A 14524-nucleotide genomic window follows, 5' to 3' on the forward strand; every position below is an offset into this window, starting at 1 on the left:
ATATCGAGAAATCGAAAAGTTATCACGATTTGAATATTTTTTTAGCGGTAAAAAATAAAGCTGCCAGTAGAGGGGCTAGTAATCACATAAACGTAACGTTGTCAGGATAGAAATGTGTTTCATAAGCATGGAACGAGCTCACCAGTTGACAATTCATCCCCAGCTGAAGACAAATTTCTTTTCGCACTAACACAATACGAACCGGAAACAACGGAATGAAAAACCACTGATACGAAACCATTTAACACTCGCAAATGTCGAACCGAACACGATTGATCTTAATTCCGTCGCTCGCTCCACAGAAGCATTTAACGGAATCGGAAGACCACACCGAATTTAAATTTGATAGACAATTGGAACATAAATTAAACTTAATGCTCAACATTCTTTTGAGTAGTGCTTAAAGGCGTCGGTCTGCCAGGTTCAATGAAATTAAAAACTTAAAAAACATTTTAGCAATGGACTAGAAATTCATCTCATTTTCTTCCTTTCAATATTGTAGGTTTCTCGAAGAAGATGGGGACAAAAAAGAAATTTTGTTTTACCCTGATGAATAAAACGAAGCCCAAATTCTGAAACAATCTTTCCAAGTGTTTTCTAATGGAGTTTTTCTAAACCCTGTAGGTTTCAATACAATTAATCCTCCAGAAACTACTATAAGGAAGCCTGTGGAAATTTCTGGGTGGGTTTCTTGAAGATATGCTCGAATTATTTCATGCAACATTATGAAAACCATGGCAGGCATTGCAGAATCATTCAATTTTGTAGCACAATCAAAGCAAACGAAAAAAAAACATCCCATCCCATCAGCAAGTTGTAACAAGTTTGATGAGTAACAGCAGAGAACGAGAGCCTCAAAGAGAGAGCGATGATAAAACCCATTTCTCTCGCTTTTTTGCCATTGGGGGTAGGTGTTTTATTTTACTGGCAAGTTAAACAATCCCCGAACATCCGATAGCAATAGTGTCCCCCTAGTTTGGTGCCGATTCAATCAGAGCTGTAGCAGAATAAGATAAACAAGCTCTCATGATGAGTTTCTGATCATAATTGTTACAGAGAGTTATCTGTGAGAGATACTCTCAATTCACTCAGGATACAATCCCTGAATCCTGGTATAGGATATAAGATCTTATATCCTATATCTTTAGAGCTTCTAAAGGTGTTCAAACTACTCCTGCACAGAGTTTTCAGGAACTTCTTTTAGAGATGCGTTCAAAATCACACTCGCGGACATTTCAAAAGACCCCCTAGAGATTTCTCTTGAGCAATTTTCCCAGTTCTTAGCTGTGTCCGATGCAGGCCAATTTAGGGATGGGAGGGAAATCTGCATATGCGTCCTCTGCACTTTCACAAGTTATCACTGGTAGTTTGAATATTGGAAAGGGTTGTGTATAATATTCGTTTTGGAAAACGATAAAACTATAATTTGAAATGGATGCATCATACCGGATTCGTGATATTACTCGATAAACGCATTGTACACAGAACAAATGTCCATCGCTTGCCCCCACAAGAACAAGCGACAAAAATAGAGGATCAAATACTTCTCAGCGTCGCGATCAAGGATTAATCAATACTCTCATCCATAAATTCCCACAATTATTATTCAAAAGTCTTCTCCTTTTCTTTTAATAGTAATTATTTCGATGAATATAATTACTAGTAATGTTTTAAGCATTTTCTTGCATACCATTTTGATAAATTTTCCAATGATTGTTCCAGAAATTTATCTAGGAATCTCCACAATTATCTTGAGAATCCTGAAAATTGTTCAGAGATTCTTTTATGAGTTCTCCTTTACAGGAACTCGTCAGGTACTTCTTTAGGGCTTTCATAAGTAGAGTTACATATTTCTTAGGAGCACATAAATGTTCTGACGAGCCTCCACCAAAGCCGTCTCTCAGCTCATCGGAATCATAGTGTGCTGCGCTAAACGGAGGCTCACGAAAATTCTAAAAGCGCGCGCTAGGTGATGTGCTCTCGGGGAGACTCGTCCCATGCGCTGCTCGGTGCTACGGATCGCTATCGGTATCCAAGTTGTGAAATAACTGCTTAGTAATGAAGAGCCTCTACAACTATTTTTGTCTCATTTTGCAGGTGTCCGGTTGGCCTACATGATATGGTCGAAGACTCGCGATCCAGAAGTGACAATTTCAATCCTCATTGAAAACTTTTGTTATCACTACCATTATTGCGCTGACTTTTATACAGCACATGTGACGGAGCGCATGAGACCGCAGTGAGACACATCTCAAGAAAAATGAGGCGCACTAAAAAAGCCTCACAATGTACAGCGCTCCCGTGCGCTTGCAAGCAATGAGGCTCCTGCACCTAAGGCTACAGCACGTGAACAGATAATAGAGTTATATTCATAAGAGCTGACATAAGGATTCTCAATAGAAGTATTTCCCAAGTATTTAATCGTTAAACGACGAAACGAACCTTGAATTTGCAAATGGCCACAATTTGGAAACCGGGAGATCAATTAATCCACCAATATGAATAAAAAAGGGAATGGTGTTTGTATGTCACGAAATGGCTTGAGAATGGGTTGATGGGTTTAAAAAAATCTTCCATAGTTACACTTTTTATATTAAATTTAGGGGAGGGATTATTAAAGTATGTTTTAAACTACCAATTAAACTTAAACACTTCAATTTTTGCAAAAAAAAAAAAAATACTAAAATCACTAATAAGGCGAGCAAATACCTTTAAACTTTAATATGTGACAGGCCTATCTGTCAAGATAAGCAACACATATGAGAGTTTAAAGGTATTTGCTCGCCTTACTAGTGATTTTAGTATTTTTTTTTTTTTTTGCAAAAAGTGAAGGGTTTAAGTTCAATTGGTAGTTCTTCCATAGTTATTTTCGTTGTGTTTGTACATATAAAAAGCACAATATATTGAATACGATAGTCAGATAATATGGTAGTGAACGTAACCATCATTTGAAACTAGACGTTTCATGGCGTTTTAAAAAAGCCTATTTAATGGCAAGACAAGTTTGTCGGGACTACTAGTTTGAAATAAATTTTATTAGTTGTTCTTACAATGATTGGGTTAGATATCCCCCTGACCTCTCCCCCTTTTCAAGGTAAAGGAAAAAGCATGGGGTACAAAATTGGCCTTAAACGGATATCTCATCACCCAAAAGTACAAGAAGGTGTCTTCGGCAAAGTTATTCAGCAGATCGAGAGCTATCTGACTATCTGATGAAGAATTTGAATAGAAATTCATACGCTAGGTGGCATTGGTAAAAAGAAATCTTCAATCAAAAAATTGGACACATGACAGTAGCAAATCCTAACAATATGTACCAGCATTGTAGCTCAAGATCCTAGTTTAGAGTCTCCGGCAAATATATTTAACTATCTGTCGATTAAGAGTCTGATTGGGAATTCATAATTCAGGTGGCGCTAGCAAAAAGAAATCTTAAATTTTCTCTGTCTCAAGAACTTTATCAATTACAAGGTTGGTGACTTCGGCCAAGCCGTTCAACAGATTAAGGGATATCTTGTGGAGGAAAATCTGATTAGAAAAACATCCACTAGGTGGTGCCTGTAACTAATTTTCTTCAATCTTTTGTATCTCAAAATCGTTGTCAGCTGTTCAAGGGTTATTTGGCCATGAAAAGTCAGACAATTCAACCGCTAGGTAGCGCTTGCAATGAATTTTCTTCATGTTCCAGTATCTCAATATACTGTAAAAATAAAGGTTCGTGTCTAACGGTGGAACATAAATAAGGAATAATCAGATAGATGACGCTGCTGTCATCTCTCCATAGCTTTATATTCAGAATCTTTATACTGAGGCATAGAACCGCATTGAAAGCTGGTTTTCATGTCTTCCCTTATAGTCTCTTGAAGCACGGTTACATTGATTTTATTTTTTTTTATGTATATGGCACACTTCATAACGGTTTGAGTAACGCATTGGTCGGCTATACTTCGGCGCCGATATTTTTCACCTTCAGACAGTCCTCAATCTGGTGAATATCTAAGCCAAAGATACCAACCTTCTAGCTTATGAGGATCTTGAGATAGAAAAGATTTAATATTTATTTTATCTCGAGTTACCTACACTGCTTACCGCCAGGTAGCACTTGTTCCGCTGAACAGCTTTGCCGAAGACACCAACCTTCTAACTAATAAGTATTTTGAGATACAGACAATTGAAGAAACATTATGACTAACGCCACCTAGCGGATAGATTCTCAATTGCTCACCTCCAGAAAGCCCTAAATCTGCTGCATAACTTTGCCGAAGACACCAAGTTTATAACTGATAAGGATCTTAAGGTAGAGAAGATTGAAAAATTATTTTTACTAGCGCCGCCTGGCGGATACATTTCCAATCAGACTCTTTACCGCCAGATAGCTGTTGATCTTCTGAACAGCTTTGTCGAAGACACCAACCTTCTAACTTGATATTGAGATACAGAAAAATGAAGAAAAAATATTACTAGCGCCACCTAGCGAATAGATTCTCAATTGCTCACCTCCAGATATCCCTAAATCTGCTGAATAACTTTGCCGAAGACACCAAGTTTCTAACTGATAAGGATCTTGAGGTAGAGAAGCTTGAAGTATTTCTTTTTACTAGCGCTACCTAGCGGACTAATTTCCAATCAGACTTCTGAACATCTTTGCCCAAGACACCACCCTTCTAGCTAATATGGATCTTGAGAAACATACAATTGAAGAAAAATTGGCACTAGCGCCACCAAGCGGGAAAATTATCAATCAGGCTCTTCACCGCCAGATAACCCTTGATCTGCTGAACGAAGACACCAACTTTCTAGCTAAAGAGTGTTTTGAGATACATATGATTGAATAAAATTGGTCACTAGCGCCACCAAGCGGATGAATTCACAACCAATTGTTTTATCGTCAAATAGCCCTTGATCAGCTGAATAGCTTTTCCGAAGACACTTACCTTCTAGCTCATTTGGTTGTAGAGATATACGTTTGAGACCAGTTTTGGACCTCTCGTGTCCATGCATTTTCCTTTACTTAGAAAAGCGGGAGGGGTCACGGGGATTTCTCACCCAAAGATTGTAAGACCAACTAACCGCACTTACTATAAAATTTATTGATCTACAGGTTTTTGAATTGTGTTCATTTTAAAAATGAAGGTGTTTAAGGGTAGTATTTTCAGGATTTTTTTTAAATATTAAAAAAACCTTTACAATTTCCTTGCAATTTCTAAGAATCAGAAAAATTTCTGAAGGAAATCTTGTAAAAAAATGCCCTTGAAGAATCTATGAAATTTTTGCATAGGGTATCCTTAGAAAACTTTCTCTATAAAATCCTAGAAAATCCTAGAGATTTTATTATTGGAGGAAACCCTGAAAAAACTGTTGAAAGTGCACAGGGTCAATTTTTAAAAAGTATTTTCCAAGTATTTTTAGTAAGAGTTTTCGCGGAAATGTCCTAGAAAAATCTCTTGTCACTGGTTTAATTCTTGAAGAAGTCTTTCATGAAAAGTTTGGGAGAAATCATAGGAAAACCCAAAGAACAGGAAAAACCTCTGGCATAATGTCTAGAAATATTCTTAGATGAATCCTAAGAAATACCAAATTATTGTATTTACCTGGAAAACTAAACAGTTCCTTGAAAATGTCAGGAACAATCATTGAAGGAAAATGCTCTAAAGTAAATTGTAAGCATGAAGAAAAAAAAACTAGATTTAATTTCTGAAGGTATTCTAAACGAGATTCTAAGAAAAAATCCCAGAGGAATCCGGCATGCCTGATTTGATTTCTATCAAAATTCCTGGAGAATATCATTAAAAATATCTAGAGTAATATCTGGAGTAATATAACGAGGAATTTCGAGGAGCCTGTTTCTCAGCTTAGTGTTCTTATGAGCACTTAGGTTAGAATCTGAGTGCTTTCTTTGCCAAAGTTGCCATTTTCGCATTCGTCTATCGTGTGGCAGGTACGATCATATTGTATGCCCAGGGAAGTCAAAGAAATTTCCATTGCGAAAAGATACTGGACCGACCGGGAATCGAACCCAGACACCTTCAGCATGGCTTTACTTTGTAGCCGCGGACACTCACCACTTGGCTAAGGAAGGTTCCTAAGTTCCCTCCTTCAGAAATCTGAAAAAAATCTTCAGCTCGGTCAGTTCGCACCAAACTCAAACTCACATCGATCCACGTGCCCATGTACCACACTTTAGATCTAAAATAAGCAAATTAAGTATCATTTCAATACTCAGCTCGCCAAAACAGCACAGCTTGTAGTGCTTGGTACTTAACATTAGATCACCACCCGAAAACCAACAACCATAAAGTGCGGAATGTTCAAGTTTAATGACGCGTACAGTTTTACACACATTCCTCAAATTTCACGTTCATTTGCTGCACAGACGATGACGTCTTGTTCAGTGGGACAGCAGAGCAGAAAAAAAAGTAGTCGACTCAATCCCCGTCGAAAGCGAAAGTATATTTCCCTGACTGCACTTGTTTTATTGCCCACACTTCGCCACCAGTCAGCAGCCAGTGTTGATCGATGATCCCAAGCTCCTTTTTAACTACATAGTAGGTAGGGATTGTGGGGTATGCTGACTACGGAACACAGGTCAGTTAAAATACATTTGGTTGATCTTTAAATTAGAATCAAAGTTAAGAGTTATGAATATTACATTTGAATTTTTGACTTCAACTTTGACAAATTTAACAATAAGATATATATTTTCTTGGGATTTACTAAAAATTCTGTCTTTTCACAGAAGTTTCATACAAAAATCTTATAGGTTATCTTGTCACGAACATGATTGGCCAATTTTCCCCAGAGCAAAGCCAAAAAATTATTCAATAATTTGTTATTGGAGTTACCAAAAACATTGATTTTTCTACAACACAATGTAAAACACAAGGTATTGTAAAAAATAAAAATTTATTATAATATGTAATGGTAAAAAATATTTTATAAACAAGAGTATGAGTAAATTAAAACACAAGAAACACTCAGAAGATTACTTTGTGCCAGAAGACAGTTTTCAAAAAATCTTTTTTTTTACAATTTTACGCATTGATCCTCATATTAAAACTCTCATTCAAATAAAAACGTATGCCTAAAACTAAGGTTATCCATCTTGCTCCAGATTCCCCCTAGTAAAACCACATGTGTAGGCTGAGACACAAGCCTCATTGGTTATTAACAGTGGCTACCTTCCTAGGCACAAAACCGTTTGTCGATGACGCGAACAATAAATAATGACCACAAAAAAGCAAAGGAAAAAAATACACATACAATTGATTGATAGCTATCATCGTCCGGGTTCGCTTCGGACTGAGGTGTTGTTTATTATTGGAAAAGAGTTGCATTGTTTGGCGAGTTGTTTTTGCTCGCACATGAAAGTGAAATTTATACCACCCCAAAAGAGGGCATAAAATGGAGACGGTGCATTGGAAGCATTTTAAATCGGTTCCGAAATTAACTAATGCTTGTCCGGGCTGAGGTATCATAAAAAGAGTTACGCGATCATTCCGGTGGTTATCATGCAAATGAGGGTTTCATTATTGAAAAAAAAATGTTGGAAGACTTCAGGCTACATTTCAGTACAAGTACAGACGGAAAATGAAAGGTGATAACAAAAAATAACATAGTTATCGAAGAACTCTAGGAAATGCAATTGTACAAAAATAGGACATCTGAATAAGCTTACATGGAACGCTTATTTAGCAATATTAGACTTCCAAAAACAATGATTTCCTACTCAATTGTTTTTTACAGTTAGAAGACCGATATGTTACACAAAGACATATAAAATTACAAATCCGTTGTACCACTCGCTATTATTAGTTGTTCATAATAGCATTTCATAAATGTTTGCCAACAATTAACCCAAAAAAAAAATAGAATTTTATATTTAAACAACTGAATAAAATGATCCCGAAAAGCGTATTTTATAAATCAGCGAAATAACAATCGAATTATGAAATTTATAATTTATTTAATTTATTTAATAAATTTAATTTATTTATTTATTATTTGTAATCACTACAAACTTGCTTCGGGGATCAAGAACTTCCTCGAGGGTATCAATTTAGTTTAGAACTCCACCACCGTGTGGCGCTGGCGTCTGTAGGAACTTCAGGTAGATAGTTATTATGTGATAACTCGAGATTATGAGTTTATAGAAGGTAAAGTTGGTCTGGAGGATAAAGACTTCCACATGAGTAGTTCAAAATTCGACCACCGCTTGGCGCTGGCGTCAATATGAGCCTCATATGAGGGCTAATTATTACATATCGCGAGATTGCGAACATAAAGTCTTTCACATCGGTTACATTTTAGTTTAAAATTCAACCACCTTCAGGCGCTGGTGTCGGTAGGTGCTAATAAGACGATATCTCTAAACTATGAACACATATAAGCACGTTGTCTTAGGCAAAGTTTCTCAGGAGGATAAGGACTTCTACAAGGATTACTATTTAGTTTAGAATTTGACCAATGTGTGGCATTGGCGTCAATATGAACTTTCAGTGTGGGCTAATTATTCGATATTTCGAGATTGCGGACACATAGGAGGATGCTGTCTTTGGCAAAGTTGCTCAAAAGAATAAAGAATCTCAGATGGGATACAATTTAGTAGAGAATTCGATCACCACATAGGAACTAATTATGCGATAACTCGAGATTGCGAGCATATAGATAGATGCTGTTTTCGGCATAGTTGCTCAGGATAATAAGGATACATGAAAATACGTAACGCATGCAGGGAAAGCTTTCGTTACTAATTGTTACAATAGGGGGAAGAATGGTTCTAATTACCGTTATGTAACAAATTCTCACAATTGAAAAATCAGGTGTCCATACCGGAAAAATGTGCTGGTTTGGTGAAATGCTACAAATTGTTACATAGGGAGGGAGATGGTCAAAAATATCTATTTCTAGCGCTACATAATTTGTGTGAAACCTCTAAAATCAACGACAACAGTTGTCGACTCCAATTTCGAAATATTGGATAATCAATAATATCTGACCGAAATCTTTGCAAACTTCTATTTCCATGATTACTGATACAAAGCATCGATTTTTTTTTATCTTATGAGCAGGTGATTTCAATGCACCGGTACCAATTGTGCTACTTTTCCGCCAGTTCACCGAACATCTCGTATCCACGAACAGCCAACTTCATCGAAAAGTTTTTAGATACAAGGTGGTGATTGAGATCGTAATCTGATATGTATTTTTATCTGATTGTAAAATGTCAAATATTTCCCCGAAAACCATTTCTCCGAATGCAATTCCCCCGAATGACGTTTTACCGTATAAACTACTTTCTCGAAAACTATTTTACAGAATGTACCATTTACTAAAATAAATCATAATGTGCTTTACACAGTGATGCATTTGAACGCATTCAGTTCACTTCCCAGTTCAATTTGTTGAACAAAGAGATCAATTTGGTGGGTTTCGTGCCTGTGCGGTTAGTGTTACCAAGCATGTGGTCGCATCAAGTCAAGGAGTGTGGGTTCAATTCCCGCTTCAGTCCGGAAAACTTTTCGTCCGGAAACGTATTTCGACTGTGCCACTGGGTGTTGCATGCTAGTCCGTTGTCTAGTGTGATATGTTATGTTTTTGATGTAGGGGAACTTACGTATTTTCGCTAGTCTAAGCCGATACCGCGCTTCTTTTGTAATTTTCTCGGACATCAGCATACAAATTCCGTGTTTGTTTACAATTATGCGTTGCTCAATCCTCTATCGATTCACACCGACAGACTTGTCAAAACGCTTTTAGAAACGTTTCTACAACGCTGCGAACATCTCTTGTCCGTGTGACTATTTTTGGCAGCCTCATTCTCTTCGGCAACTTTCCCATAAAAACTGCTGGAGAATCACTTCGGCAGCTCCAAATCAGTCGCATTTTGAGGGGTGTTCATTTGAATTCATGACATCTCTTGCGATATTGTTTATTCAGTCTCGTGAATCTCGTCAGCGGGAAGCGGGCAGAACAAAGAATCATCTGAATGTTTTCATTGACGTGTGTTGATAGAAAAATATTGTGTATTTGGCGTTTGAAATTTGGTTGCCGATAATAGTCGAATGGTGCCGAAGCCGTAAGTCTCCCTACATAATATAAAGGAATGTACGTTTTTTAATTCATTCCCAAGTGAAAGCTCTGATCATATTTATGAACTAAACGGGCCGTTCTTGAGCATAGGCAAGCTCTTGCACGTAAGGTAAAGATGAATCAAAACCACAGCTCAAATTTTCAAGAGCACAAATCTGGAGAACTACACAATGCTATGCGCTGAAAATTTGATGGATTGGTCACCACCAATGAACGACCTATCGATCAAATTTTCAGCTTGAATAGTTGTCTGGGTCTTAAGATTTGTTCCTTAAAAATTTGATATTTGGTTTGGATGCATCTTAACCTAAGATTCTTTTTATACTGCGTTTTCGTGCAAAGTTTGTTTGAGATCATTTCACTTTTCGCTTGCGTTTAGTTCAAAATGCATTCATGATTTTTCTGCCAAAAAGATTTCAACGTGCTAACTGGTATAAGTTTAGATAACTAATCGTTAAATTTGTGGATTTTTTTTTCATAATTTCACCCATAATTTGTCCATCTTTACCACGCGTAATGAGTTAATTAATAAAAGCTCAATATAAGCGTCAATTAATATTCATAACTAGTGGTCCCGGCAAACTTCGTCTTGCCATCAAGTAGGCTGTTGAAAAACGCTATGGATCGTCCCATACAAAATGACAGTTCCGTTCACTCTCGTTTTTTCGACTTTCCCGGTGAATATCCGAAGATTTTTATACACACAAACACGTCGGAACCCTTGACGAACAAAACGGAGAATAAATCATTCAAATCCGTTGACCCGTTCATTAGTCATTTCGTGACATATATATATATATATATATATATATATATATATATATATATATATATATATATATATATATATATATATATATATATATATTTAGTTTTTCGGCACCATTCGACTATTATCGGCAACAAAATTTCAAATGCCAAATACACAGTATTTTTATATCAAAACACACCAATGAAAACTTTCAGATGATTCTTTGTTTTTCCAGCTTCTCGCTGATGAGATTTCCGAGACTGAACAAACAATTTTGCTTGAGATGTCATCAATTCAAATGAACACGCCTCAAAATGCGACTGATTTGAATTGAGAATTGATAGAGAATTGAGCAACGCATAATTGTAAACAGACCAACACGTATTTACAAAAGAAGCGCGGCATAGGCATAGGTTGCCGAGAATACGTTAACTCCCCTAGTTAGAATTTTCCCTTCTTCTGTCCTTTCAAATTTGTCGCAAAATATATTGTTCGAGCAAACGTGCTGAATATCATATGTCCATTAGGCCGAACGCATTTTTTTTTTCATTACACTTAGTGCAACATAAAAGTTTGTTAATACAGAAAGTTAATGAAGTCTAAGAACTTTAGGTTAGAGAGAGAATCTATATTATACTGTGCCCTACAGAATTGAGCGTCCAGTGTATTCTTTCCAGATACTTTTGAAAAGATGCAGCAACATGCTACTTCATTATCACACAACAAATATCAGATTTACAGATAAATATCTCTTTAAGCTTTGGTTAGATTCTGCCGATGTGAACATGCAGCCATTCCATGAAAAAACGATCTAGTGGGTCACCGAATTCCGTGATAATTTGCTATTTTGTTCCTTATCCGAAATAAGGACACACGTGTTTTTGATTTTTTTGATTAGAATGACCTTTCCCGGAATAGGGTGATCAGAAAAATCACAACTTTACAAAATTTATATTTTTAAAAAATCTTACCATTGGAACCGCATGACCGATTTTCAATTTTCTTGGACAAAATGAAAGCTAAAGATTTTGACTTTTCAAGAAAAATATATAATTTCACAAAAAGTTTTATATTTTTTTCTAAGGAGTTGAAATTTTAAGCTTCCATTCCATAGAAAAGATCAGTTGAGCTGTTCAAAAGTTATGTTTTTTTAATAAAAAATCTAATGCGCTGAGACTTACAGTGTGTGCCGATAAAAAATGACTGATTTTTTAATTTCAAAAATATATATCTCAAATACTAAAAAATACACAGCGCTGAACTTTCATGGAAAAATAAGAACAGCAATAGCCCTTTTTGTCCTAAGGCCTTCAAAACACGAAAAAAAAAAGATTTTCTGACATGTAAAAAATCATTTTTTGAGAATTTTTTTTATTATTTTCTTGAAAAGTCCCTTATTTCGGCTAAGGAACAAAATAGCAAATTTTCACGGGATTCGGTGACCCTCTAGATCGGTTTTTCATTGAAAGGCTGCATGTCTGTGTTGAGAACTCAACATGCTAAAAATTATCTATTCAGAATACATTAAATTATTTATTCAGAATATTTTCGTCTTTTTTATGGCGTTACGTCCCAACTGGGACAAAGCCTGCTTCACAGATTAGTGTTCTTATGAGCACTTACACAGTTATTAACTGAGAGCTTTCTTTGCCGATTGATCATTTTTGCATGTGTATATCGTGTAGCAGGTACGAAGGTACTCTATGCCCTGGGAAGCGAGAAAATTTCCTTAACGAAAAGATCCTCGACCAGCCGGATTCGAACCCACGACCCTCAGCATGGTCATGCTGAATAGCTGCGCGTTTACCGCTACGGCTATCTGGGCCCCAGAATATATTAAAAGCTTTAACAACGTTTGGAAACATTATAATCTTTAGTAATTGCTTTCACCATGAAATTTGAAGGAATGACATATAACTACAGATAACTACCAGAAAAAAAATCAGATTAAAGTTTCATTAGCTATATATGTTTTATATATTTATCTAGTAATTTCCCCGGCAAACTTCGTATTGCCATTAAGTGGACCAGTTTTCCCGAACGAACACCAAACACGTTGGTTCAGCCGGTTTCGTAATCTTCTTGTACTCTGTTCTAGTGTTCAATTCGATATGCTCGAACCTGAGCCTAAACCCAAACATGTGTAAAGTAAATATAGGTTCGAACACCGGTTTGAACATCGGTCCATTTGTAACTCTATTGCAACCGCGGTTCAAATTTTGGTGCAAAGGGATCATTCAAATATTACGTTATTGCAAAATTTGTCTATTTGAAATTTTCTCCATCCCCTACGTAACAGTTTTTGTATGAAAAATTCTAAATTTTTGTATGGATCGTAACAAGATGAAACACTCCCTCCTCCCTCTATAGCGTTGAACAATCCCAAATCTTAGATTGCATCTAACGAAGGCACAAAACGGACATACAGAAAACAGTACAAATCCACGTTTATCAATTTGTACTTATAATATTGTTCTTGTTTTTTTTTCATAAGGTTACCGCTCAATGTTACCTAAAATATTGATCTCAGTTGATCTGCATAAATAAAACATTTATTCAAGCCTCAAAGGCCTTGCGATTTGTACCATGTAGATCCATATATGATCATAGAAATTTATCCACGTGCATTTCAACCGTTCTCTGTCTGTCTGCTTTGTACCATTATTTGAACCTAAGTTTGAACCGAACTTTGAATCGATATACCAACACATGTAGGGCAGTAGCGCAATCAGGATTTGGCTCTAGGGGGGTTTTGTGAACTTGAAGATAATGTGTTTTTAAGCTAGTGAAACTGGTATGAAAAATTTCGAGCGGAAAAACTTAAAAATATTGCTAGATTAACATTAAAAAAACGTAATAACATATGCAAACTTAAACTTTTGTCGTCCAACCTGGGCATAATTTGTTACATAAATTTACAACGCTAAGGAAATTTATTGTAGCTGGTTAAATTTTACTTCCAAAAGTTTTCCGAAATATGGAAAATATTCAAGTTCCAAAGAACATTACATTCGTTACAAACATTGCCATTGATTCTACTCCTTGAATATGCATGGTTAAACGGGATCTGATATCGATTAAATCACTTTTTTCGTCGATGGTTCGAAAGTTTATCCAAGCTATATTTGGATGCACGCACATACATGAAAGCGTTCAACAACTCTTCGTTTGTTCTGTTCGTTACATACGTTTTCAAGTTTCTCAACGAACAGAATGAAGGAAAACTGAAACATTTCGTGTGAAATGTTTCCCATATAAAATAGAGTGTCCGGAATTTGAAGCTGTCCATAATATGAATCAAAACAGTATACACCCGATTCTGTTTTTGCACGGATTTTTTTTTACACGGCCGTGCAAAAAAAGTTGCCATACATTTTTTTGCACCAAAACCTAATTTTTGCATGAAACGTCGAGAAATTTCGTTACTTTTTTTGCACGGTTTTTGAAATTTTGAACTGTTTACTGTTTTTGCCCGGTACGCATCCCCCGTGCAAAAACAGAATCGGGTGTATCGGCTGTGGTTTTTAATTTAAATAATTCATAAGAGAACTTTTCATTTGAAGTGATGATCAAACTTGGTAAATTCAGTTTTTTATACCGATAATTAAACAAGATCTGGAAAATGTAATTGGAAACATATTTCGAGGAAACGGTACATTCGGGGACTCAGTTCATTCGAGAAAA

At 36.2% G+C, this 14524-nt stretch overlaps 1 protein-coding gene across 4 annotated transcripts in view; it reads right to left on the reverse strand.

The window, feature by feature from the left end:
* The window catches only part of LOC5568519 (AF4/FMR2 family member 4), a 492113-nt gene that overhangs the window by 240524 nt on the left and 237065 nt on the right, over positions 1-14524 (reverse strand). The window lies entirely within an intron of this gene.

This window comes from Aedes aegypti, chromosome 3 (genome assembly GCF_002204515.2).
Source record: "Aedes aegypti strain LVP_AGWG chromosome 3, AaegL5.0 Primary Assembly, whole genome shotgun sequence".
Lineage (NCBI taxonomy): Eukaryota > Metazoa > Arthropoda > Insecta > Diptera > Culicidae > Aedes > Aedes aegypti.